Genomic DNA, 5,309 nt, shown 5'->3' with positions numbered 1-5,309 from the left:
AAGGTGCTCGCTAGCCCCCGGCTTGCACGTGGAGGTGGAGTGCAGACGCTCCCCAAAGCCGGGAAGGTCGAAGGTACGGGGTGAGAGGCCGGAAGGGGCGTGAGTGCTGGGCACCTGAAGGCTGCCGCCTTCCTGGAAGCGCCTCTCGGGTTTGGGGAGCAAACCGGACTCGCCAGTGGAGGGAGAGTGGGAATGCGCCCTGGGCTTGGAGAGGATGAAAGAGCCGGGGGAGTGGGGTGAGAGGTGGTCCCCGAGCGGCTGCTGCCCTCCCGGTGTGGCGGGCAGGGCCAAAGGGAGCGGAGGAGGGGGAGCATGAACGAGCCGGATCTTGCACGGCGAAGAAGGAATGCCTTCACCGGCACACACGCCTCGAATTGGGGAGGTTGGAGGAGGTGCGCAAAGGCGAGAGGTGACGCCGGGCTGCAACCTTGTGGGAGGTGGCGGATGTTGGGACTCGGGCGGAAAGCGGCATCTTTGCAGCCAAACAGGTTGTAGACGCCCGAGCCTTTCTCTGCCCGCCGTCCCAATCCGAGGCCAGGCTGTGCTTTCTCTCCAAAGTCCCCCTGCCAGGCTTGATTCTTTTTTCTTTCTTCTTTTCGCATCTGAAAGGTTTTGCCTCCCACTCGAGAGAAATCAAAGGATGTGCCGGATTTCCAATAAATAGCACCTTTGGATGTAGAAGAGGAATGGCTCCCTCACCCTGCTACGCACACCCCCACGCCACCCCACAGCTCTGACACGGCTTTTCTTCGGCAGCCGCACACGGTTACCATTCCCGGCGTGTGTGGGAGAAGACTGTTGTGCGCCTGTGTCTGTCCGCCTGGGCAGCTCCAGCCCCTGGTTAATAAAAAAGGTACAGATGGTTAAGACACGAATGTGTGACGTCAGGCTCGGTTTTTAAAAGTCCCTTGTTCCCTACATCGTTTGTGTCTCTTGAGACAGACTATTCAGAGGATCGATTTGAGTCTAATGGCAGTCATGAGAACGAGGGACCCATGCCAGGACTGTCAGTATATTGCAATGCTGTACTTATAACAAAAAAGTTTATCTTTTAACAGTTTTTAACACATAAAAAATGAAACTATCAGAGTGCAAAATGATTCTATCGAAACAATTTCTTATCTAAAATTATGTACCCCATCATAAATTATGCGTTCTACTTAAAATGGAGGGATTCTCATAATTGGGAGGTAACAATCAGGATAAAGTTAAAAAAGAAGCAATGCTATCAACAACAAAAAATATATTTAGAAATATATAAATAAATAAATAAATATAATTGGAAAAGTGAAAGGATTTTTATGAATTTGTCTTTGAAATTATTTGTCTATGAGTAACTCATTTCATTTGCAGTTTGCTTTGATTCCCCTCCCTCCCCCTCCAAAGTCTGTGCATAATTGGGAATTCTTGAGAAGTGAGGAAATCAAGTCCACAGATTACTTTCAAATGAGTGAAATGCTGTATGAATGCTAAAGTTAACAATTTATGAAGTTGGAATATTACCTTTGTATGCATTTAAATAAAAATCATTTTAAAAAAGAAAAGTCGAAATATTCTAAGCATCACATTATTTTGAGTACATCTCTCTCTTCATCAATTGCAGCAGATGAAATAGGTATGTATACTAATTGTTACTCAGTCTCTATTTATCAGTCCACTGAGGGTAAAAGAGTTCATGTGAAAGCATTTGACATCTCCAAAACTAGAGTACTTTTACTAGAGTGCTTTGTGATTATAAGTTACCTTGTGAAAATTTCCCATGTGCTCTAACCAATTAAGTTCTCTTAGTCAAAGAGTGTAAGAATTTACCCATTTCATACATTAGCCTGTTAAGCACTGTGGATGTCTGGGCAGGAATTAATACATTCCTCTCTCCCTGGTCCCACCCCCAGTTATCTCTCCTCTGGGTTAAATAAAAGTTCTTGAATTTTGAAGCACAACAGGAACTTGATTAGAAACATGGCGAAGATTAACTTTTGGAAAAACACAAGAGCATTTTACTGGATTTTATGATTGAGTTAGTGAAACTTTTTAGAGTTCTTCTGAAACTTTCTAATGAACAATAATTATTGAAAATGATTTGGTCTGGCTGACATGGCTCAGTGGTTGAGCGTCAACCTATGAACCAGAAGGTCAAGGTTCGATTTGAGGTCAGGGCACATGCCTGGGTTTCGCGCTCCATCCCCAGTGTGGGGAATGCAGGAGGCAACCAATCAATGATTCTTATCATTGATGTTTCTGTCTCTCCCTCTCTGAAATCAATAAAAGTATATTTTTTAAAAATGACTTATAATGTACCATCTCTGACAACCTTGCCAGTAGTATTCTCTGAGCTCTCCTGGTTGACGATGTTTAATACCTAGCCAGGTTCTCACCCTTCACACTCTGAACACGGTTTGCATCATAAATTCACCATTTACTAGTATAGAAACTAAGCTTAACATTACCTAGACTACTCATCTCACCAAATCAACTAACATAATACTATGAAAGGTTGTGGGAACTCTGAAGGACCATTCAAATTTAGTATTGCAGCAACTACATTTCCATAGCTGGAGAAAGGGTAACAACCATTCTGAAATACAGGAATAAGAAATCTATATAATTAAGCAATAAAATGAAATAAGATTCATCTTCAAATTCTGATATTTTAAAATCTTTATTAAAAGGTATTTCTGCTTATTATAAACTATTCAAATGTTAAAGGAATCTATAGTATTGAAAAGTCGCACATCATCTAAGTTAATGAGGCCAGGCACTTGAATGGTGTTAATATCTCTCCCACCCTTATTTTTCCTCCCCCCTTTTCTAAATGTCACTTTCTCCCTTAGTACAGCCAGCAGTTCTACTCACTTTTTAAGTACTCTGCAGTCATAAAGGAAACATCAAATTTTAAAAGTCTCAGTTGGTCTAGGCTCATGTGTCCATGCCTCAGCCAATCACAACCACCAAGGAATTGATAACTTCCATTCAGAATTAATGTCTAAAATGGTGGGAGGAAAGATGTCGTATAGGTGACCACCAGGGAAATTTCTGTGAGCTAGGGCACCACTCCAAATGTTATTTACTGTGATACTGTGTTGTGTACTTGTCAGCACCTTACATGCTTTAACTCTTAAGTTTTTTTAATAATCTCAATAAGTCCTTTGTGTTAGGAAACTCTGGCTCAAAGAAGTTGTGTGCCTGTAGTTACCCAACTAATCACTGGCAGGGTGTCTGGATGCATGAGGGCCTTAAGCTAGAAGAGTAGCTTAGGTGGTAAGAAATAGACAACTATTGATGACTTCTGAGTGAAAGAATCCCTACATTATAAAAATTATTTTTATGGAGAGCCTGAAATACATGGAAATGCATACACTAAACTGCAAAAGCAGCAAAGATAAGTTCAGAAACCTAGAGGATAGAATTAGAAGACCTGATATACATCTAAAAGACTTTCTGGAGGAGAGAAAATAGAGTATGAAGCAAAAACAACATCCATAGAGATGATGTGTGAGAATTTTTCAGACTTGGAAAAGAACATGAGTTATCTGGTCAAAGGAAGATGCTAAGGCTCAAACAGACTAAATTGTTTTCATTGAAACCTGTACATCGTAGTGACATTACAAAATACCAAACACAGCAAGAAAATTTTAAAAGTTACTACTGAGAAAAGTAAATTACCCTAAGAGACCTGACAGTCATCCTGTCAGCAGATTTATCAGCAATAATAGGTTACAGAAGACAATGGAAACTATATCCAAAGTATTAATAGTCCATAACTGAGAAACTAAAATTCTATAGCTAGCTAAACCATCTTTCAAGAGAAAGAACAAAATAAACACATTTATAAACTTTAGAACTTACAGGTGCTCATTAAAAGAAATACTAAAGAAGATACTCCAAAGAGAAAAAAGAAAAAAAGCTGAACCCTAAAGGAATAAGTGAGATTGCAGAAGGATAAGTAAATAATACGTAAGTAAATATCTTGGTTAATATAAGTCAGTAGTATTTTTTAAAATATATTTTTATTGATTTCAGAGAGGAAAGGAGAGGGAAAGATAGAAACATCAATGATAAGAGCGAATCATTGATCGGCTGCCTCTTGCACACTCTCCACTAAGGATTGAGCCCACAAACTGGGCATGTGCCCTGATCAGGAATTAAAACACAACCTCCTGGTTCATTGGTTGATACTCAACCACTGAGCCATGCTGGTCAGGCAAATCAGTAGTATTTCTTAATGTGCCAGTATTCTGGAATTTTAAAACCAAGTGAAATTAAAATATTAGCCATTAAAAATACGTTAGCTGATGGCAGAAGGGAGTTTTGAGTTAGTGAAGAGACTCCTTTTATTAAGTGAGATATTCCTTAAATTTAGATTCTGACAAGTTATTTTATTGGTTAAGGTTTGTTGTTGCGAAGAATAGACTTGAAGCAAGAATTTCTTACATTGATATTCAACAACTCCCAGAGTTATTGGGAGAATTGAAAAAAAACCCAGCTTGGGTTAAGCTTCTAGAAAAAAGTGCCCTAGGCCATGCAACAGAACATGAACTGCTGCTGCTGCCATCAAGTATCAAATGCCAGGAGCTCAACTTTTCTTCATCTACTCCTATTGTCAACATCAATTCCAATTCTGTCAGAAACTTGACCTTGCAACCACTGCTACCTCCACAAACTGGATCTACCTGCACCAGGAAAATGGAAGCTGACTGCATGGTTTGTATCTTCACATTTCCACCGTGCTGCTTAATTAGCAGAGCCTATGTCATAGGCCTGCCTCCCAGCTGCAACGGAGGCAGGAAATTAGAGTTCTGAATTCAATTTTATGCTGGGGAGGTGGAATCTGTAACCAGGGAATTATCCCAACTTTAGAAAGCTCTTTAAAAGATTACTACATTAAAAAGATGAAATATTACCATTTGTGACACCGTGGATGGATCTTGAGAGTATTATGTTAAGTGAAATAAGTCAGACAGAAAAGGACCCAAAACATTGGATTTTACTTATATGGAATATAAAACAAAAAATAACATGAGCAAAACAAAAACAAACTCATAGATACAGACAACAGAATGGTAGTTACCAGAAGGGGAGGGGAGAGGGTGAAGTGGGTCAAATATATGGTAAGGGAAAGAAACCAGACTTTGGATGGTGTGCATGAAATTGAGTACATAGATGTCAAATTATAATGTACACCTGAAATTGATATAATGTTATTAACCAATATCACCTAATAAACTTAATAATTAAAAAAGATCTTGAATATGACAGAGTTCATTATGGATATGCATGTTAAACTTTGAAGGATATTCACCAAAATAAGA

The 5,309-nt window shown here is 39.6% G+C and overlaps 1 long non-coding RNA gene across 1 annotated transcript; it reads left to right on the top strand.

The window, feature by feature from the left end:
- Positions 1–875, top strand: LOC107184159. Its single transcript, XR_001514977.1, has 2 exons — positions 1–73; positions 610–875. It is a non-coding gene; the product is annotated as an uncharacterized LOC107184159 (long non-coding RNA).
- The last annotated feature ends 4,434 nt before the right edge of the window (positions 876–5,309 follow it).

This window comes from Myotis davidii, unplaced genomic scaffold (assembly GCF_000327345.1).
Source record: "Myotis davidii unplaced genomic scaffold, ASM32734v1 scaffold962, whole genome shotgun sequence".
In the NCBI taxonomy this organism is placed as follows: domain Eukaryota; kingdom Metazoa; phylum Chordata; class Mammalia; order Chiroptera; family Vespertilionidae; genus Myotis; species Myotis davidii.
Note: the sequence above shows the minus strand (reverse complement) of the source record. Positions and strands in the feature narration are given on the sequence as shown.